Source organism: Microchirus variegatus (assembly GCF_963457635.1).
Source record: "Microchirus variegatus genome assembly, chromosome: 18".
In the NCBI taxonomy this organism is placed as follows: Eukaryota; Metazoa; Chordata; class Actinopteri; order Pleuronectiformes; family Soleidae; genus Microchirus; species Microchirus variegatus.
The window spans coordinates 9,923,698-9,946,760 of NC_139819.1; the positions used below are offsets into that span (position 1 = coordinate 9,923,698).

Consider the following 23,063-nt stretch of genomic DNA (forward strand, 5'->3'; position numbering starts at 1 on the left):
AGGGCTTTTTTTTCTTTCTTCTGTTTGTGTGTGTGGGCCTGTTTCTTTTCATGTGGGTGGATCTGGTTTTTATTTTCCTGTTGGTTTGGAGAGCTCCTTTATCATTTTACAATGCCCATTGAGAATGAGCCCACATGCCGAAGACAGGGAGAGACGGAGCGCTTCCGACTGTGCCGTTAAGTCCGGGTGAAACCGACGTCTTGTAAAAGAGGTGCACATTGTGACTCAGGACTTTAATGGATACTGACACAACATGACTCAGGAGATTTGAGTATGAAAGTTTGCCCTTGATGATGTTCTTCATGTTACTTTTTTTACTCAATAAAAGTAGAAGGTCTATTGAACCCTTAAAGTCAGATGATGTTTGCGGGCTCAGCTCTGAGGTGATCGCACCCAAGGAGCAATGGTCCATGATTCACCCCCCAGTCATGTGACTAACCCTGGGCTTGTATCGTCATGGAAACATGCCTGAGCCTGGAGCCAGTGTAAACATCTGGCAGTCCAAGAGGAAGAGAAAGGGGCAGCAACTGCATCCATGTGAAGAGACATGGAGTCTTTAGGGAAAGGACTCTCCCTGAATGCGTCTGGCTGAGAGAGAGAGAGAGAGAGAGATTTCAGACCTTTGTCCCACGATGTTGAATGGAAAAAAGATAGGATGCATTCCAGGTATTGTTAAATGGAAACACATTAGCTTATTCTGAGAGCTTGTTGGAGGTTACATGCAAATTGGACTGTTCGGTTAAACGATGTTGCTGAAGAAGTTATGTCACATTTGTTGTTGTAAAAGAACACGTGGATTGACTGTCCATGAAAGTGGAAGTTGGACATGGAACATTCTCTGCGTAAAGTGACGCTAGCGCAAGCATCTCATTACAATAACTTTTGTTGTGTTTATAATGAGCCTCAGCTCAAGCTCTGTCGCCTCCATCGATCACTTTACTGTCGGCTTTTGCCAGTTGACCTCCTGGGTGGCCCACTCAGTGATAAAGGAGACTCTGATATCGCTGACCACTCTGGCTCTTTTGCCGTCATGTTCTAGCATTTTCCAGACGGTCCCAGTTCTCGTCACCACCCCAACTCCAAACTCGAAGCAAAAACCCATTCCCAGTCCCAGATGTGGCCCTGGACAGATTATTCCGTCCACAGATCATAACTTAACCTAGCCAGCCATGTTCCATCTCCTACACCCAGCCATAACTGTCTGTGTCCTGCTCATCAAATTTCCAAGACCAAAACGTGTCGTTAAACACGCCCTCTCCCATCTTAATCTAGCCCCCCAAAAGTTCCACTTTCCCCCTGACCCTCTTAAATCACCAATCCCAGTTCCAGCCCCACAGTCGCCTTGTGTCTGCCACAGATCCTGGTCTTGTTACCACGGCTGCCCAAAGATCTTGCTTCAAAAATTACCCTGCATGCTAACACTGGCACGCTTTCAGAGAAAGCTCTGTGTACAGGGTCAGCATGAGTTGCTCCTGTTAAAATAAACCAGCTAAAGTAATAAAGTTCCACCATGAGCTCTCTAACGTCTGCCCCAGTCCCCATTCCAGCTCGACTTGTCTCCTGTCCCAGACTGTGGCTGCTGGGTGTGCGTCAGCACAGTTCCTCAGCTGGCTGACTCTGTCTAGGAATCCAGTCCTGCTTCCACAGAGCTCATGCCTCTCTCCTCTCTGCGAGCACGGGGGAAAGAGCAGAGGGAAGGGGCGATAGAAAGGCTACTAAATCCACAATGACAAGGCCCTATTAAAGGCCGCTTTTTCTATTTCATTTAATGACTTTTATTACCAGCCGCCTTTCTCTCTTCGATTTGGCAATAATAACAACAGGGGAATGCAGCACTCAGCGTTCTCCTATCTGATGCTCCCCTTCACTTTTTCTTCTTCTCTTTAATGAATTCCTCTTTGCACCAATGGGCTGCTGAAATAAGCACAAAGCAGTCCAAGACTCCGCTTACTGCAGTGGAAGGCTCGATGTATATGTATGCACTGTCTCTGTGTGGTGTGTGCACGTGGGTGTGTGTGTGCGCGCGCATTTACTACATTAGTATGTGAATGCATGTTCAAGAGTACACATCCTCTCACTGTTGCCACAGAACAGAGCTTCTCTGTGCAGTTTGGTCAACAGCTGTTTCCCCCCAGAAGCCAAACAGCTTTGCATCAGCCCAAGGGCTACAAACAAGTGTGTGTGTGTGTGTGTGTGTGTGTGTGTGTGTGTGTGTGTGTGTGTGTGTGTGTGTGTGTGTGTGTGTGTGTGTGTGTGTGTGTGTGTGTGTGCACGTGCACACATAATCACTGTATACTACTTTGCATAGACAGATGAAAGTTACCTGCTGTTGTCCCAGATTAGGAGCAGTTTTTTATTATCTAGCCCAGAAAAAAATGCAGGCCATGGCAAAGAATATCTTGACTTTTGGCTTGTTGTGCCTAAATATTTCTTTTCATTGTTCAGGTCTACAGTACAGTAAATAAATGTGTACTTCCGAGTCCTGTCGACCGGAAAAGAGGCCACGACGGGAACGAGGATATGCCGGTGTTGTTAAAGTTCTATTTTTTCTCCTTTTAATGCCATAAATATCGGTTTACTCCCCCCCGAAGCTACTTCTCGGACACAAATATGCTCCATAAAACACTTGCGTGAATATGTGCACGAGCGTGTATGACCGTGTGTGTGTGTGTGTGTGTTATTGGCTCTGCAGGCACGTTTATGGCTGTGTGTATGTGTGTCAGGGTGAGGTGTAGGTGAGGCATGCTAATGATAAGAGGGTGGATGACATTCCCATCTGTCATCGTTCCCACTCTATCTATCTCACACACACACACATACACACACACACACACACACACACACACACACACACACATTCGGTGCCAGGGCGCCAGTGACTAGGCACCTTAGAATAAACAACAGCAAAGGATGAGGGTTTACCTGCTACTGACCCCTATCGCTCACACACACACACACACACACACACATAGACACACACACCAACAGAGGTGTTTACGCATTGACTGGTTCCTCCTCCCAGCAATGAGCTGGCCCAATGTTGACCTCTCTCCTTGACTCGAGGGGATTTAGTTTAAGTCAAAGGTCAATCTGGTACCTCCAGTGTCCGATTGCTGAGTTAGGAAGACGGGCCTATGCACACATGATTGTTTCCCACTAAAAGGTACCTGACCAAAGGGAACGCTGGCTTTGCATGATCGAAGTGTTTTCTTACATGTTTAAGTAAGTAATGTCTCACTCATTCACCCATTCACTCACACACACACACAAAAACAGGCCCATTGTCTTTGTCCTTTTGTGGAACAATCGGGAACCCGAGCCAGATCAGGAGAGAGAGAAGGAGTTTACCTCCTTCTCTCTTTTTTTTTTTGCCTGGCAGGCTCAAGTGCTGTGCGAGCTATGCAGTAGAGGAGGAGGAGGAGGAGGAGGTGCAGTTGCGCCTCTGGCCGAGCCTGGTCCAAAGATGTCGTGGCCGTGTGGCATGTGAGACACGCATTCACCGCTTTGTGCCGCCGCGAAAAGCTGAATAGAGCTCGACAGGCTCTCCGGGTATGAGAGACAGAGAGTCGAACAATGAAGGAAAATGTAAGGCATTCAAATCCACCAAGATGAAGGCTGTCAGTTCAATGCGGAATTTAGTTTGCCCTTGTAAAGAGTTCGGTCTTGAAGGAGCTCCTTCTTTGCTTTTTCGTTGCCTCATTTCTGCTCTTCTTCCATCTTCCAGAACATCTTTATTTCCTGCTGCGTGTACTCGTAATCGCTCCGCACCTTACCTGGGCCTGTCTTGTACGGACTCTTTCCTTCGTATGAGCCGTAATGATCTCTTTTTTCCCCCTTCTCAGTTTTCCAGTTTCATTTCCCAAGCCAGGCAATAGAAACTCATATCTTATTTACACTACCCCTATCTAGATACAGCATGTTTCCGTAGTGCTTCCTGTGTCTAAACTCCCAAAGGAAGGCTAGCTGGCTAGCTAGCTCCTACTTACTGCACTGTGCTGTGCTCAGTCGTTAGCCTGCAACCAGAGCTCTGAGGCTATCACTGTTGCTACATTTAGAAGCTCTTTGTGCGTCGCTGTCTGGAATTAGGGCTGGAGCGGTATTTGATTTGATTTGTTGTGGTGTCTTTCTCCCAAGCTTCTTAAATGACCCTTAGGCCTCAACCCTGACAACGTCATACACTCTTTATATAACACGCTTTTTGGATTTGTTGGGGGGCCAAGTATAGGGAGGGCTTTACACCACTTTTTCTTGTTCAATACCAATATAGCAACCATGGGTACCGATACAGATATTAGTCGTTTTAACCCACTAACCCTAACCCTAGAAGTGACCGATATATTAACCCTTTAAGGTACGCACTAAGAAAAAAGTTAAAGGAAAAAATAATTTATTTGCATGTTTTATTCACTTATGGTAACAATAACAACAATCAATATATACCTATATATATATTTATTTAAATTAGACCCTACAATATTTCAGATACAGTCCGCTACCAAACGGTTGAGACGTCTGTTCATAATAAAAGTACAACATTCAGAGAAGTCACATAAAGTGCAATATCCTGATCAATAAATTAAAGTAATCATTTTAAAGACACTAACCCCTCCCCCCCATAATTTTACCAACATTAGCTAGCTTCTCTACCTTTACCATAAAATGACAAGTCAACTGTTTGGTAGAGCGTGTTTTGACAAAATTATTTCATCCTTATAAAAACTTATTTTTGTTGAAATAAATGCAATTTCTTGATCAATAAATTACAGGTGCCATATGTAAGAATGTGGCCAAGAACGGTTACTACATTCAAATTAAAAATACAGAGGTCTTTCAGGTTTAGTTTTCTGACCTAACTGGCAACCCGTGGTTGCTCGGCAGCTGAGACTCTACTGACTGCAATGATTGGTAGACGGCGGTAGGTGGCGCCACATGCCAAAACATGATTTCAAAACATAAACATGATTTGCAGTCTGCAAAATATTTTTTTTTAATGCAAATATTTTGGCTGCACTGTTGTTGTTGGTGAGTTCAGTTTGTTATATGAACATTATTCCTGAGTCTCTGTGACATATTAGGAGGATTTTATGGCCAGTTGCTTTAGATTTATTACATAATGCACCTTTAAAGTAATCATTTTAACAACACTAACCCTTTTTTCCCCCTAATTTTTACCAACATTAGCTAGCTTCTCTACTTTGCCATAAAATGACAAGTCAACTGTCAATTATTTCATCCTTATAAAACTTATTTTTGTTGAATTAAGTTACATAATTCTGTACAACAACTCCTCTGAAACGATAAAAATCTTGAAAACTTGAAAAACTTGATGCATTTTTCAATGTAGTGCCTTAAAGTGTGGTCGACCAAATGGTTGAGTAGTACCTTAAAGAGTTAAACTACTTGGTGTGTAATCGCTGTAAAAATATCTGCTTATGTACTGAAATCAGCAGTATGTATCTCGCACGCATTTGTCTTCGTAACAAGCTGGTGATTAAAGACGGCGTCCACATTATTGTTAGCTTAAGGCCGCAAACGTGGGTTTTTTTGTGTCTGACCTAGGACGTTTTAAGGCACTTTGCCTGATGAAGACACAATGTTTTGGCCCGATATTCAATCGCTTTCCAAAGAAATTGGCCCTCGGCCACATTTACTTGCTGATCCGTGCGCTAAGGTGTTTACACTAATACATTTACCACCTAGCCACGGCTGTATAACCCATACTCTGCTCCTTTAAAGAAGAAGTAAAGGGAACACATTTTTCCAAGCATAATTGTGTTAACTTGCACTTAATTCACATAATTATCGATGAAGAAAAAACTTTGGAAAAAGTCCAGCATTTATTCCAGAAGATAAAGTATCACAATATGTTGTTTTCAAATCTGCATTATTATCAGCATTAGAAGCAGATCATTTAATATCATAGCCTGTCATGTGTTTTTAGTGAGTGTAATATAGTTGCTGGGTTTGAATCCCTGCATTACGCAGTAGATCTATTGCTGTGACCGTTTGCCAGAAATACGCCATGACCCTTCTTTACCAATAGTGGCTTTTGGGGGAAATTAGTGCCATAAATCAGGTTGTGCCATGGCTCATGGAACCACAAAGGGCTCGAGCTCAGATGAAGTACAGATCTATCATTGTTGTTCCTTGGCATTGTTGACCATTCCGACTGCCACCGTGCTTTATTGCCATCCAGCCTGTCCGCATTCTTGTCAAGAAAACCTACTATCTGTCTGCCCGGTTGTCTGTCTGCCTGGTTGTCTGTCGAGGTGTGAGCTGGATAGCTGTCCCTCCTGGGTGGCTACATCACCTCACCTCCTACCCCCCCTCACAGCCAGTGACAGAGCAGCCCAGGGAGACGTGTGGTAATGGTCATCTCTGATGTACAGCCTGACTCAATTGGACTGGATGGCAGACACATGCCTAAAATAACAAAAGGAGGGAGGGGGCGGAGAGAGGAGGAGGGGCAGTGAAAGAGCGAAGCGATCGATAAAGCAGGGACACATTGCCTAATAAAGATTTATTCCCTTTTTTTCCCCTCCTCGCCATCCGCCTTGGCAGGGCAAGGAGGGGGGAGGAGAGAATGTGATTAGTGTACTTCTTCTCCCAGGGTGCCTCTGATACGCGTGTGCGTACGCGTGCACAGCAGTGTGTCCCCTATACCCCGATGTGTTTTGTGTGTTTTTGCATCTCTTGTGTGTTTATCGCAAATGTGTCTCTTTCGCTCTCCCGAGAGCAAAGGGGGTTAAAAACAGTTTCTGTCGTTTGTTCTGCCAGTAGTGGCACCACCACCACCACCACCACCACCACCACCAGCAGCAGCAGCAGCAGCAGCTGCAGCTGTGTCCCTTCGCTCTGCCTCCCTCTCTCTATCTCTTCCTGTCAGCTAATATTTAGTTAATCTTTGGTCTGGGACCTGCGGGACTGGCCGAAGCTCCTGGTGCCCCATCCATCTCACACTGATCTATATTCCATGCTGGATCCCTGTGCCATTAACCACCACCAAGGGGGAGGAGAGAAGGGGATGGAGAGGTAGAGAGGTAGAACAAGTGGGAAAGGGCAGATGGGTGGAGTGAGAGCGGTATAGAGAGACAAGAGAGTGATGTAGAGAATGCTACGAGAGAGAGAGGGGGGGGGGTGTCTGCTGTCTCTACACTAAATGAAGGAAAAAGGGAGGAGGTGGGTCAGACATTTCTGCTGTGCACAGAAATCCCCCTGTAATTTAATGGAAAAGTCCAAATGAAAGAAATAATGCAATTCAAGAAATGTGCTTGGAGTGCATTCGTTAGACTCTTTGTTTATTTTTCAGAGAACACCGAAGCATTCGTTCTCCTCCTGCCTCTCCCCTATTTCCTGCCTTATTGAAACTGCCCTGATCATTAATATGAGTAGAGCAGGTGGAATTACTTGGGGCGGGTGTGGGGAGGTTAACGCAGAGGTAAAGTGCAAGGACGTGTCAAATAAAAGGTGGCATCGGTGGGAAGGAGTGAGTGATCCGTATGCAGCGAAATGGGCCATTTCATTGATATGCGTCGTGCAGTTATGATGGGGTCCACCTGCAAAGGCTCCAAGTGCTGAGTCACTCACTAACGCACAGACTAAATGCTTTTATCCCAGACGCCTGGTCCATTTGAATGGAATATAATAGGCTATAAAGTGCTTTGCTAGCAGTGGCTGCTTGCCCCGTGGCAAACCCTTGTCCCTTGCTTCCCCACTCCAAATCTCATTTCACCACTTTTAGTGTGTTTATGCTCTGCTTTAATTGCATCCTTTTTTCTTTTTTTTTTGGTCATCCTGTCAATGTTTTCTTGTCTTTTCCATCCTCTTTTTGCGCGCTGTTCGTGCTGCAATGCTTCTCATGCAGCCAGAGAGTGCTCCGTCTTTTAGCTTCACTCTTTCTTTCTGCACCCTCAAGTCCTGTGTGATCCATTTTGCTGCTGCTGCTGCTGCTGCTGCTGCTGCTGCTGCTGCTGCTGCTGCTGTGTGTATGTGTGTGTGGAAAGGGGGGGGGGGGGCACCTGTTTGGGATCTCGGTGTGTGTTTGGGGTCATGCCTTCAGGTCATGTGTAATGAATAGCAGCGCTGTTGGCGAAGCACAACTGGCTACGACGGAGCTAGCCAGAAAATAGCAGAGCACTGATGGAAGAAGAGGAGGAGGAGGAGGATGGAGAAATGGATGGAGGGAGGGAGTGGGGGAGAGAAACGAGGGAGCAGGAGAACCAGCAAGGGAGGAAAGAAATAGCGGTTGCAAAGCCAGTGAGCCTTAACCACCTTCTGTCAGTCTGTCTGCTCTCGGTGCTGTTTTCTCTCTCATAGGAATCTAATGTCTTTTCCACTGTCCTCTTTCCAAGCCTTCGCCACCACCACCATCTCCCCCTTCTCTCTTCTTCATCCTCTCTGTATTGCTTGCTGGGTTTTTTTTTCCCCTCCCCTCCATCTCCTCTCCTCTCGCTTTCCCTTTCCCCCCGTTAAAACTCTTCCCCGAAGTCTGCTCGCTGTCTTCCCATCGCTACCTCCCCCTCCCTTTCGCTCCCTCCTTCCATCCAGCTGCTGGCCAGGGGAACAGCTGACTAAATCCAAAGCTTGGGCCCCGTGGCTCTGGCCCCGGCTCCAGCTCTGCCACAACCTCCTCCTATTCCCAGCCCCTCTCTCTCTCCCACACACACACACACACACACACACACACACACACACACACCCTCCCTCCATTCCTCCTCTGGCCTCTAGCCCTGGCTCTTCTCTCTGCAGCCCCAGTCCAGCTCTGGCCCTGTGCTGAGCCTCAGTTCGAGCTCTGCCTGACTGTTAGCGGTTCCCTTTAACCATCCCCCTCTATCCCACTTCACAGCTGAAAAGGCTTAAAACCATTCTCTCTCCCTCTCTCTCTCTCTCTCTCTCTTTGTGTGTATGTGTGTGTGCGTGTGTGTGTTTTGCCTATAAGCCTGGCCTTGTCTCTTTCTCGTTTTTTCTCTCTTGTCTTTCTTTCTAATTCTCTCTCTCTCTCTCTCTCTCTTCCCTCCTCCCTTCTCTGACGGGCTGTAACAGGGGCCCCTGGTACTGTCCCAGCATATCTGGACCGAGGCCTTATCCAGGTTGGCTGCAGTTCAGTTCTCTGGCTCCTATACCCAGTGTCTCTAGCCAGGCATCTTTCTTTCTCTGGCTACCAATGCTTAGACACTGTAACTCATTGTGGCACGCTTTACTCCAAGCCACGTTGAGCTTGTACATTTGGTCGTTTTTTGTCTGGCCCCAACGCTTCCCCTGCGACGCACTTTGACTCCTCGTGTGTTTCTTTTTTGTCTCCTTGTGTCTTGCCTCTGTACATCTCTTTACCCGGCGACTCGCCCGAGCACAAACGCGTACGCTAAGCAGCACACGGGCATGTGCGTCATGCGAGATTGTGAGGCGCGTGACACGTGATTGGCAGCGGGGGGGGGTGAAGTGGCCTCGTCACATCTGCAGGCAAGCCGGGGGCTCGGATTTGATCGCTGCCCAAGGAGGAGAGCCTTTGTCCCCCTCCTCCTCTTCCTCTTCCTCCTCCCTCTCAGCCTCGGCGGACGTCACTATGTGTGATCAGTGAGCACGGCCCCGTAGAAGACACCTGTCAATACGCGCTTCCTCTCTAACACCCGACTACAACTGAGCAGAGTGACAGAGGAAAGTTTACAGGCAACTCGACGACGCAGCTACACACACACACACACACACACACCCTTTGAGCAGAAGTGGGCCAGTGTGTAGTGCAGGCAGGAAGAAGAAGAAGGAGAAGCAGTCAGTCTGCTCGAGTTGAAGCAACGTCAGAAAATCTCGCAGCTCCTCACAGATTTTTCAGCCCACTCCTTATCTGTCTAATGCCCAATACAGCTTTGTCGTTCCCTCTGTCTTTGTCGTTTTTTTTGTTTTTTTTGGAGTTTTGTTTTTGTGTGTGTGTGTGTGTAGGGAGAGGAAACTGGGGGGTGTGGGAGGTAACATAAGTTTCCTTTGGAGACGCGATTTCTCTCGCTGACTGACAGATGCAGCGGCGATGAAAGCGGAATCACGACGTGCCACAAGACTTCAAAGGTTCCTGTGTTCTGCCATTTGTTGGCAACAATGCACAACAACCTCCTTCCCTGTGTGGATTTCTTCAAAACGGGGCGGGAAAGATTTTAGAGGAAATTTTAGAGGCAGATGACAAAGACGGAACCAGGGGGTAGAGGAAGGAGAGAGGGTGCTAAATACACGGTTACTGATTCGACAAAGTTTTAAAGAAGTTTCTTTGTTTTGGTTCCTCACTCTGGGGCTTTTATTTACTCTATGGAACGTGTGTGTGTGTGTGTGTGTGTGTGTGTGTGTGTGTGTGCGCGCTTTATATGGACCACTACATTCGTAATTAACTAAGATGAAGTAAGCCGCTTGGTTCTGCTCTCCTAACCTTATAGTCCTCTTCATCTCTTTACCATTCATTCTTTCTCTTGTCCAGGATGGCACCCATTGACTGCCACTGACCTAATTTGGGCACATTTCTCTGACCTACTTCATGGGTGACTGCTGACTTGCCCACGGGAGGGGATTCTCTCTCTCACACACACACACACACACACACACACACACACACACACACACACACACACACACACATTCTCATCCACACACATTACGAATGTCGAGATCCTCAACTTTCAGGATTGCGTTGGTGCCGGGAATTCACCCCCCCCCCCCCTCCCTCCCTGGCACTGACATCCCACATGAACATAATGAGGATCTGAGAGGAAAAAAGACATGTGGTAAAATATAAACAAAGCAGTTGGCCTTTGTTTCATATCGTCTCGGAGGTGGCATAATCCTTCCCTTCACTGGTCTCGGAAGAGACATAATCAACATAATTGCGCACAGATATGATTATTCTTCTTTCATCTATGAAAATGCTAATTTGACCAATTTCTATCAAACGGCGTGGAGACGCTTTCGACTGCGCAGTCGCTCTCTCCCGAACTCGGACGGACGGAGACGACTGTCGGCGGCGCGGCGGTGATCCCGCAGGAGGATTTGCATCTTAAACCCACTTGAATTAAAATGAATTCAAGCATCGTTGCATTCCAGCAGATTAAGTCCCATTTGACCGGGCACATACGATACTCAGGAGGGTTTCGGAAATGCTGCTGTCATAGCTGGATTACTTTTGCTCTCCTTTTTTTTTTTTAATAGTGAGAATAATTAGTAATAAACGTGTGTGTCTGCAGCCTCCCACGAGGACATGGCAGTTGGAAGCAAGTCTAACCTGCTTTAAAGTTTTGGTCATGCTCGTGTATTATTCTTTGTGTTTCTTTCATGCTGCTGTGCTTGTGCATGTGTGTGTGTGTGTGTGTGTGTGTGTGTGTTTGAGAAAGAATGACAGAGGTATTTGCATTTCTGTTTCTATGTGTGTGGACCTGCCCGCTTTACTGCGTGTGCGTCCGTGTTTTCCCTCATGTGCGCCTCGGCGAACGCGGCTCCCGGATGCAACCGCGCGCGCACCAAAAACGTCGCGCGCTCGCACGTTGTCATGGTAACACATACAGATGTCAACAAAAGATGCTATGGGGGTGAACATTGTCTCCCTCTTGTCCAGCAGGGTGCAATTCATCTCAATGTGGCAATGAAAGGCGGCTATTTACATGAAACAAGAGCCGTTTCTGGGAAATAGGGGTCTCTGTGAAGGTTTTGATGTCAGCTGCCTGCTTTTAGCTTTGAGAGTGGAAACCTAAACCATCTCAAGAGGGAGAGGAACGAGCTGTAAACCTACTGAGAGAGCTCAGTTCCCTCATGTGGTTGCAGCTCTTTACCTCTTCTCTCGCCGCTCCCCCCCGATGCACAAAGTCGCATGTGATTTTTAGACGCGTACAGTTTGCGCAGAGTAAATCTAACCCCCTTTGCTTTATAGCTTATCCTTAAGAGAGTGGTCCTAACATCAACGTCAATATTAACAGGAATAGCCTGCAGGCAAGAGAATCGACCACCGAGATTCAGCAGAGACACATTCAACCTTTCTCTTGTTCCACCCCCTCCTCGCTCCTTCTTTCCCCTCACTTGTCTTCATCCATGTTCAGCTGCAACAGCCCTGTCGATCACGGTGCCAGGTGGCTGAGATATTTCTCACTGGGCTACCTTTGTTTGGCGTGCACTTCTGTGTTTGTCCGTGTGTGTGTGTGTGTGTGTGTGTATACAAGGTACACACGTGCACAGGAGTGTGTGTGTGTGTGTGACTTTAACACAAGCTCAGCAGCTATTTGAGAGATGCTGGATGATGTGTGTCAAGTGATATTAACCGTGAGGGAACCACCCTTTCCGTTGCTCCGTTCACTCCTCCCCTCTGCATCGCCCTGGACTGGTGTCGGCTGTGGTTAGCGTGAGCTATGACACTTTTCATTGGGGTTTAAGGGGTGGAGGTTGCCACGTCTGATGTATGAGGCCCTCACGTCTCTCTTGGGTAGAGTGGACACTTTGGCCTACATAAGCTCCGGGAAGGTCAGCCCAGATACGGATACGTTGCCCACACGCTACACCGCGACCCACATTGCACCCGCTGTGCTCTTTTGTAATTTCATAGTGTAAACAAAGGTGCGGTTAAATGCGTGTGAACATACGTCTGTGATCGCTTGGTGGTGTCGCTTTGCCGCTGCGTTACCTGTAAATCCAGGTCAACCTCAGACATTTTTATGCACGCTCATACTCGAAAAAAACGCCGCCATGAAAAATGAAAGCGGCATGTAAAAGGTTAACCCATTTTCTCTGTGGTGTTTTTGTGTGCGTGTGTGTGTGTGTGTGTGTGTGTGTGTGTGTTCCCATCTGTGTCAGGTAATAATGTGGAAGTATGAGTAGTGGGCCAGTGTGCTCAGTGCTTTAATGGGACAGTCTGAGCCAGGGGATGTTGGGCAAGGGCGGCGTTTTTTATACCTACCAGGATGTGGCATGTGCTGCTGAACAGGAACAGAGTTGACTGTGACCTCGGTGACTCCAGGAAGGAAGGGGTTAAGCACGAGCCCGGCAGAGCTGCATGGGCTGCGTTACGCAAAGTGGCGGCTGGCTGGAGCTGAAAGGGGAAGTGCTGAGCTCAGAGGAACACTGGCTCAGGGCCATTACTCCCTCCTCCCTCCCCTGAAACTACCCCCCCCCCCCCCTCCCTCCTCGCCTCCCTGGCCCTTCTCCCCGCCTCCCTGCTACAGCTGAGCGCTCCCCATGCTTCCCACCGCCAGGCGTGGTGATGTGTGTTTGTGTGTGTGTGTGTGCCTGTACTGGAATGCAGCTTCCCCCTCGGCTGGGGCCTGTGTGTGTGTGTGTGTGTGGGTGTACACGTGTGTGTGTGTGTGTGTGTGTGTGTCTGTCTGGAATGATGCCTCTCCTTGTCTACTGCGTGACGTCAGTATACACAACGGGTCAGCTTAGGGCTAGGCAACATTCCCCTGTGTGTGTGTGTGTGGGTGTGTGGGTGTGCGTGCACACATCCGTGCACGCGTGTGTGAGTGAGTGCATGTGGTTTTTGTCATGGGAGGGGGAAACGGGGGAGGAGTCAGTTATTGGAGAGAGGAAGAATAAGGAGGGGCTGTTTTTTTGCGAGCAGGAAGAGGTTGACTGCAGAGAGTCACTGAAACCAGTGTGCGTGCATGCATGAAGGCAACATGAGGTGTGTGTGTGTGTGTGTTGCAATACGTTAGGTGACTTTCCAAATGAAATAGGAAGGTTAAAGAGTGTAAGGTTGTTTCCTGGCAAGAATAAGTGAACCGAGAAACACAAACTTGCACCAGCAGCCATGCTGCAGTTTTCAGTCTATTGGAGTCCAGCTGTTTTCATATGCAAATTCATTCCATCCCCCCAAAGCTTCCACTCGTATGTTTTTCTTTTATATTGTCCAAGCGTTATCTGAATTCACTTTCTTGCATTGTTTTATGGCACAATTCAAGTCAAGTTTGCTTTCAGTTCTGACAGAAAACATCAAGTGTTATTTGTAGGGCTGCAACTAATGATTATTCTCAATTAGTCGAGTGCTTGTTTGGTCCATAAAATGTTGATTGGCGTTTCCCAAGCCTTGAAATGACTTGTTTTAATGATTTTTGTTTTGGAGCAAAGAAACCAAAGGAAATTCAAATTGAATACATTGGAAAAGCAGAAATCTTGTTTTCATTGTTAAAAATCAATTATCACAAATAGTTGACGATGAATTCGCTAACAACAGTCGTTGCAGCCCGAGTCGTTTCCTGCTGTGTGCAAATTATAGTCTTGGAGATTCAAGATCATGCAAGTGGACCAGTTTTTGTTGAGTTATGCAAAATATTTGTTATTTTTTCCCAGAGGCTTCTTTGAGTTCACGTACATATTTTCCACACACGTCACAAACACGCATTGCAGAAAAGAAATTTACGTAGTTGTTTAAAGGCGCCATATGTAAGAATGTGGCCAAAAACGGTTACTACACTCAAATTCAAAATACGGACGTCTTTTAGGTTTCGTTTCCTCCGACCATTGTAGCTCAGACGTAACTGGCAACCCGTGGTTGCTCGGCAGCTGAGACTCTACTGACTGCAATGATTGGTAGACGGTAGTACTGTTGTTGTTGGTGGTGAGTTCAGTATGTCATATGAACATTATTCCTGAGTCTCTGTGACATATTAGGAGGATTTTATGGCCAGTTGCTTTAGATTTATTACATAATGCACCTTTAATTGTCCCTTTCTTTTTCTTGACCGGCTCATCTTGAACTCGGAGTCTTCTTCTCCTTTCCAGGAAAGAGGACACTGGGCTTTAATGTCTTGACTGTATAGGTTTGTCATTAGAAAGAGACTCAAGTCACTGAACTAGCAGACAATGGCTTTTCAATGGATCCCATTACCTTCATTCTATAGCTTGCATGGCTCTACTGGGACAGACCCAACCCCCCCCCCCCTCCTAATTACACACATTCATTTCCAGCCAGCTGTAATTTCATTCACACTAATGAACCTTGCACATGGATTGGGATAATGTATAGTTAATGTACAGCCAGGAGACGGAATTAGCAGGCCACCGGCTTCTCCAGTGACATTTGCTGAATAGCGGCTAAAGGTGCAGTTCACCCAATATCGCACAGGTGTCATTCTGAAGTTACACTCAATAGTCATTTTAGGTGTTAAATAGTTAACTAAGACACTCACACTCCTCTCAGAATTATTATTCCGTGCTACCAGGATCGATATTTGTCTTTACCTCTTTTACGGCTTGCACTCATTTGTTAAAAGAGACATTGATACTACTTTTTAAGTATTTATAGTAAATATGAAGTTACATGTAATAGCTCGCTAAATTCCAGCTACAGGGAGCAGCTACACCAGGAAGTTGCATGTCTTGCACGAGAGAAATGCCCAGAAAATAGCTTCTGGATATTTTCCGAGGTTTTGCTTGTTCTTATGTGAAGATTGCAGCAGGATATTGTCTAAGTCAGACGCGTGCAAAAACCCAGAAGGGTTATGTCCAGATATTTAGGTGAAGGGTGGCGTCTGGTTCGAGGGACGCAGGGCGATGTTTGCGTATATATTTTCCTGTTGCGTTCTCACATGGGCTCACATTTTCCTGAAATTTGACTTGGAAAAGTTCCAGGAAATGTCTAAAGCAACGTTTGACCTATTTCTGTTCTGGCGCACGGACTTAATTTGACATCTGAAAGCAGCTTTGTGTCGTTTGGCCCACAAGTTGTAGATTTCTTTGGTACGGTACAAATAAGATATAGCATTTTTGGAGATGCTGTCCCTGTCGTTGTGCTTTAAGGTGCATTATGTAATAAATCTAAATCAACTGGCTATAAATTCCTCCTAATATGTCACAGAGATTCAGGAATAATGTTCATATAACAAACTCACCAACAACAACAGTACAGCCAAAATATTTGCATAAAAAAATATATTTTGCTGACCGTTTATGTTTTGAAATCATGTTTTGGCATGTGGCGCCACCTACCGCAGTCTACCAATCATTGCAGTCAGTAGAGTCTTAGCCACTGGTTGCCACTTACGTCAGAAAATGAAACCTAAAAGACCTCGGTATTTTGAAATTTGAATGTAGTAACCGTTTTTGGCCACATTCTTACATTTGTCACCTTTAAGCTAAGCTAAGAGGAGTCTAAAATGGAGGAAGAAGCAGCCTGGCTCTAAACTTATTATGCATAAATAATCTGTTAATGGGGAATTTCCATTATCAGGATAATCATGCATGTGGGAAATCATTCATATTTCATGTAAGTGTCTCGAAAAGTCGCAACAAAGAGGGAGTCTGCACCTTTCCAGTCATTCCGAGTCCTCATGATTTTATTTAAGATTCTTGTTATTCACGTCAAAATATGTGTCATCTCAGCAATACAAAAGAACAATTTGCTTCTTTTCAAACATAATTTCAGTGCGTTAGCATATTTTTACATTCATGAATCGCAAGTGTTTTAATTTGGATGGTCATGACACTAAATTGTCATATTGTCTCATGCCTAGTTGTGACTCATCGCTTGTTAAGACATCATTATCAACAATCGTCTCAGCGAGAATGCTCCCCCCAAATAATGTTAAACTCCAGTATTCCTTTATTAAACCGCGTAGGCTGCATTTTCTCTTCGCTTCATCATTTTTTCTTTTTTTTTTTTGTCTTGTCTCGATCACATCCCCGAACAGAGGCTTCACTGTCTCTCTGTTCTGGTCAGCTGTCTGAAACCCAACCTTTGGGATCCGTCAGCGGGAGCAGTAACACCAGCTCTGCCTGACAGGCCCGATCCAGCAAAATTAGAATCCATTTTGAAAGTGATAGTTAGAAAATTGCAAGTCATTCTTGATGTACTGCATTTGCAACTAAGTGGCAGCGGCCCAGAAGTCGACTGTCGCTGCGATCGCCAGACGCTGACAACTCCCGTTGCCCCCACAGCTGTCAGTCTGCACATGCGAACGCGCGCGTACATGCTTGCATACACACACAACCGCGTGCGTCAACACACACTCACAGATACCCTCGCCGTCCCATCCTTGTGTGATTAACATGATTTTGCTGTCACGAGCATTGAAATTCATAGAATATCTCTTTGTCTGTCGGGATGAGCACAGTGTGAGTGTGAGCGTGTGTGTGTGATGAAAACAAACCAGATGAGAAAAAGGGCTTTTTTTTGGCTTTAACAGAGGGGGGGGTTTAAGGCATAAATATGGCAGCCCCTGCGGAGCCCAGCTGTGTTATTGCAGCCCATCCCACACCTAGGACACACACGCACATACATGCACACACATGCCCAGAGCAAGGTCTCCCACAGAACGGCATTGATCTCTGTTTATAGTCTCTGTATGGGTGCTTCCTTATAGGACCACACACGTGTGCTCATTGTTACTCACACAGTCCTTAGCCTGTAAAAATGTTGAAAGGCCTCGTATTCGTCTTTGTACTCGTCTTATTAATTGGGGCCAGTTTGAGGAGCTGCAAGGAGGGGAAAAAAGGCTCCATTAGCTGTGGGTGGGATGGAGTTTGTGTTCGACGTGGACGTCTCCCGATAATTCCTTATCCGATACCTGGACCTGCCGTAGAGCTTTTTACTTTCCTTCAGTTGTGGTTCAGATCAGCTTTCAGTGGGGCCTCTCGGTTCAATACAACCAACCGGATTAGATTCCCCCGTCCAGGTTTAGCAGGCTATCTTTGCTCGACGTAGAGTACAATCAATCACGTTTAAAGCGCATCGGACTCCTGACGGTGTTTTATTGTATAGCGTCGAATCACGACGCGCATTCTCAAGATGCAGGAACCTCATAACATTATTGAGAGGAAAGATAAAAACCCGACAAACACCTCGGAGTTTTACATTTAGTCAGGACAGTTCTGAATCGGTTGTGATATGTTTAAAGGACCATTGCCGTTTATACAAGCAGTAGTATAGATTGTTGAAACACAATTATAGTACATAATAATGACGACCACAGCGCTAATGCTGCTAATAATAACGGTCTCGAAATTGGATCTGGATCCTGCAGCCCAGGTGTCACCTGAAAGATGAGGACACAGAGAGAGATAGAGGGCAGGGACGAAAGGCACAAACTACACTCTTAGAAATAAAAGTGCTAAGTAGAACCATATAGGGTTCTTCGGCTTGTCCTCATAGGAGAACCCTTTTTGGCTCCAGGTAGAAGCGAACCCTTTTAAAACCCTTTATTCAGGAAAGGGGTTTTAAAGGGTTCTCAGGATTCAAAATGGTTCTTACTGGTACCATTAGTGTTACCCTTGAAAAACCCTTTCTTTGGGTTCCAGGTAGAACCTCAGCCCTTGTAGAAGAACACTTTTGGAACCCTTATTTCTAAGAGTGTAGGGGAGAAGGGGAAACGAGGTTAATGTTATGTAATAATGTCATATTCATACGCTGAGGAGTGAGCGTGAGTGCACCACAGGAGTTCCCCCAGCAGTCTATAGCCTATAGCAGCATAACTAAGGGTTCAGGGGTATTTCTGAGCCAACGCTAACTATAAACTTTATCAAAAAGGAAGGTTTTAAGTACAGAGACGGTTTCTGTTTCCCAAACTGACACCGGGAGCTGTTTCCACAGGAGATCCGCCTTGCTCTGCCTCCCATTCTACTCTTATAGACTCTGAGAATCACAAGTAAACATGCATTTTAGAACCAAAGCAATCTGTGGGGATGATAAGGTAAAAACTAGCTCTTTAAGCCATGATGGGGCCTGATGCCATTCAGCTCTTTGTACGTGAGGAGGAGCATTTTAAATTGAATTCAGAACTGTAGAGGGAGCCAGTGTAGAGAAGCCAACACCGGAGTGATGTGGTGTTGCTTCTCCGCCTGCAGCGTGTGAGGTAATTTGATGAATGCGTGAGGCTAAAGCGAATTGACACAGGCGAATAGGCCTTAAATATCTATTTGCTCTCATTTCTCCCTCTTTTTTTTTTTGCACTAAAATTAATCACGTATTCAGGAGTTTACCGCACACGGAGATAAAATAGATGGGCGCCGCTTGAACCGCGCCGTGTTGTGTTGTGTTTCGGGGACCGTCACTCACGGACCAACAAACCTGAAGACCTTCCCACGGCTTGGTCTACAGTTTCTCCATTGATTTAGACCAGGGGTGTCAAACTCATTTTCACTGAGGGCCACATCAGCATAATGGTAACCCTCAAAGGTCGAGATGTAACTGTCATACAGAATAAATCTAACCAAATATAATCAAATATAATGTAACTACTCTTTAGCATATTGCTAAATAACTTTCTGTATTTTATTACTTATTCAATTTCACTCGTCGCATGATGCGTATACAATGATACACTGTGATCTAGTGGCAGGATGCCGTCACTTTGTGGGTAACGCAATCGCCTTGCATTGTGGGAAATGTAGTTTATGGTCAACGCACACCTTAAAGCAGCATAGACCTATTTTAACACAGATTTTTAAGACCAATTAATCAGTCGCGGGCCACATAAAATGACGTGGCGGGCCACATCTGGCCCCCAGGCCTTGAGTTTGACACATGTGATTTAGAATCTTAATCTGACTGCAGACATGTATGCATGTTGCTCCGTCCAATTTAGCCCAGCAATTTTGTGCTTGGACGAGCAAACCTTTCAGGCCCTAGCCCTGATTGGCGCCGATTGCTTCATGTGGGAAGCAAAATTGTGTTCTGCAGATGTACGTTGAAGGAGTTGCAGGCCCTTTGTTTTGGTCGTACCTCATTGGAATTAAAGCAGAATATCTGGGGGCCCCCTTGTTGTTGAGTTGACAGAAGTGGTTCTAGCTGGCTTATCGGCAGTCATACAATTTCAAAATGAGCGCGAACGACTGAGTGAAGGGCTATTTGGGGGAATGCTTTGATGTGGACCCCCTCCCACACCAAAAAAAAAAAGGGTGTGTGGGTGGTCTGCAGGCCTTTGTGGGATTTGAACACACATATATAGATATACATATGCTCGTTCTTGCTCAACTCTCTCTCACACACTGTTCTCGCTGCCTTGAACAGCACTTTTGGCCAAGTGTGACTTCACCAGGGCGGTCAGAGGGGGTTTCTAGGGCAACCTCACAGAGGCCTTGTTCTAAAAATGGCCGCCATGGTTACTTTGAAAGCCAACCCTGGCCTCTTGAACATGCACAGAAAAGAGCCATGAGCACCACTTGGGGAGGGGAGGGGAGCTGGGCGAGGGGAGACGAGGATCCTTAATAGCTAGCACATGAGACATTGGAGGTTTCATACCCACCCAACCAGGACTCATGGGAGGTGTGTGTGCATAAATGTGTGTGTGTGTGTGTGTGTGTACCTAAACAGTAATATCCCTGTACTCAGCGCCTGGCTAAATTAAAAGGGCATTTTTGGCGTGGGGGGACAGTTTTCGGTGCCCAGACGATTGGACAGGGAAAGGCGAAACTCATTACCTACCCATCTGTCAGAGAGTGAGACAGAAAGAGCGGTGGGAATGTGGATGGTGGGAGGGATGGTTGAAAGGGGCTGGGGAAGGCAACAGCGTTCGAGTGTTCGTTAAAGGAAAAAAAAAAAAAGAATCACAACACTGCAAATCTGTAATCTTCATTTAGTTTTTTCATACTCCATGTGTTTTGAGTTTGTTGCAAACAAAAGTATCCCTGCGAATTTGCCCTGTGGGGAAAAAGACAAACAATTGCAAGAGAAAGTGCAGCTTATTTTTCAGCTGTCTGATAAGTATGTGTGTGTGTGTGTGTGTGTGTGTGTGTGTGAGCACATGTGAGTGTGCGTATATCGGACGTTGATTTGCCTTTGAGCTCCCTCAGCCCCACATGTTTTTGATGTTCTCTTTTTCTCTCTCCGCTCTCTGGACCAGGGGCCACTCTTGAAACACAAGCTCATGACACACACACACACACACACACACACACACACACACACACACACACACACCCATGCGCAAACACTCACACACACTCAAAATGTATCAGCAAGTGTTAAAAGCCATTGCTCATTTATATTCTTTTCCATATTCTTTTGTTTTGAAAGCTTGCTATTCTACAACCAGCTGCACCATGCAAACCTTTTTGTGAGCCCCCCCCTCCCTCTCGCAGACAGCGCTGCAGACGTATAGGCTTTGATCACGACGGATGCTAGAGCGGGTTTTCATATTTGATCCATACCCCCTTCTCTCTCGTGTGGATGTTGTTAATGAACATGTTACTTTCTCTGCCAGCTGGCTTTCATGGAAAAAAAAAAAGCATATCTCCATGGCAATGTTCCGCAGTTTCGGCACCGTTGGATATTTGTAGCCAACACTTATTGGTTTTGCAGATAATGCCGAGCCAAAGGTCACCTGTAACAAAACTGGCTGCTATTTCTGCACCTTTTGTGGTGTTATAGGTTTACAGCAACCGCGGAGGAACTCATAGGGGGTATTATTTTAAACCTGCCTGCGATTCTGCAAATGTCTGTAGAGAGACGGGAGAGGGGAAATACAAGGCCTTCGACAACCAGCTAGTTTTATTTTTATATGCGACCCCGGGGCCACATCCACCACTATAGACAAATATTGTGACCCTGTTTGCTTTCGTCTCCGTTTTTTTCTATCTGTTCGCCGTGCACTCCCTGAACCGCCACGAACAGAGAAAAGCTACATTGACCTGACCCGCGTTCAGCTCAGTGTGCGTACCCCTTGACCCATTTTCCATCTGTAGCCTATGAAATATTCAACTTCCCGCCCCTCCCCTCCCCTCTCCTCCATACCTCGACGCCCAGCACAGCTTTGATATTATGCGCTAATACATGCTCGGTATCGCAGCGATGCGTGCGCTCAGCCCTTTGATAAACGCATTTAAGGGATGTATGTCTTTGCCCCGGTCCGCGTGCATTTTACAAAAAAAAAAAAATCTCTTCTGTGCACATAAATGCACTCACAAGGCCACTCTCATCTCCGCTAACCACTCCCATTATTAATAAATGCATGATCTCACGCTGGGGCACAGTATGCGCCTACACGTTTTTCTCTCTTTTATATGCTCATCACCGTGTGTTTTAGGGGCCACTGCTGGGGGGAGACCCGCCCCGCTCATTAATATTCATCCGTGCATAATGACCAGCCGTGCCTCCCGGACAGCAGCCGGGATGAGATCAAACATGATATTAAAACAAGCCGCTGTGTTATTCATTTTTGTTGCATGCGCACTTCGCCGCTCACTTCCTCATCTCATCTCTGTTCCTCATTGCTCAACTTAGTTCCTGCGATTCCTGTCAGGCTCATTTGCTCAGAGTCTGAGCAGCGAACTGCTGCAGCTGCTCCTCATCATGCTCTCATGATAAGAGGAGTATGGGGGCCTGTGGCAGGTGACTGCGGCCAACTGAATCTGGTTCATATAACGGGTTCGACTTCTGTCCTGTCTGTGCGCTTTCATTCCTCAGACGTTTGCCCCCCCGAATAATGTTGTTTACCAAAAGGGCACAGTCAGTGAGTCATCCAATTCCCATTTCATTTAAAAGTGTTTAGGCAAAAGTTCCAGTCGTTGAGTCCGTCTGGAGAGATGCATGACTTTATCTCTGTCTTGGTTAATCATCCCAACCTCTGATCTTCCCTGAAAGTAGTTCAGACTGAAACCTTAAAGCTGCAGTGTGTAACTTTTTGTTGATAGTGTCATTGTTTTGCCTCTGGTCTTCCTGAACAGAATGTGTGTGTGTATATAACGTCAGTGCAGGGACAAGAAGCTTTTATTCTATGAAACTGTAAAAAAAATCACTTTTAATGAGCAGGTTTTTGTTTTCCTTCATCCCTTCATCCGTCACCTCGTTTTTTTACTAGCACATTGTTGGCTTCATCTGTCTATCTAAGCATCGCTATACTGAGAATCACAGAGAGAGTCATTAGAGAGAGTTGAGAGTCGATGGAGAAGATAGGCCTTAACCCTTCTTTTACTAATCCTGTCGTAGTCATTATTCCGAGACCGTTTGCGATGTCTAGAAAATTAAAAAACTATGGACTGGCGATCTGTCCACGGTGTACCCCGCCTTTCGCCCTATGTCAGCAGAAATTGGCACAGCCTCATGTGGAGGATAAAGTGGTAGAAGACGGTTAAATGGATACCGGAAAGCTTAGAAATGGAGCTCTGTGACGTCG

General features: G+C 46.1%; 1 protein-coding gene across 1 annotated transcript in view; it reads left to right on the forward strand.

Moving 5' to 3' along the window:
• LOC310940036 (zinc finger SWIM domain-containing protein 6-like) overlaps positions 1-23,063 on the forward strand; it is a gene marked incomplete at both ends in the record, with an annotated part of 48,451 nt that overhangs the window by 4,782 nt on the left and 20,606 nt on the right. The window lies entirely within an intron of this gene.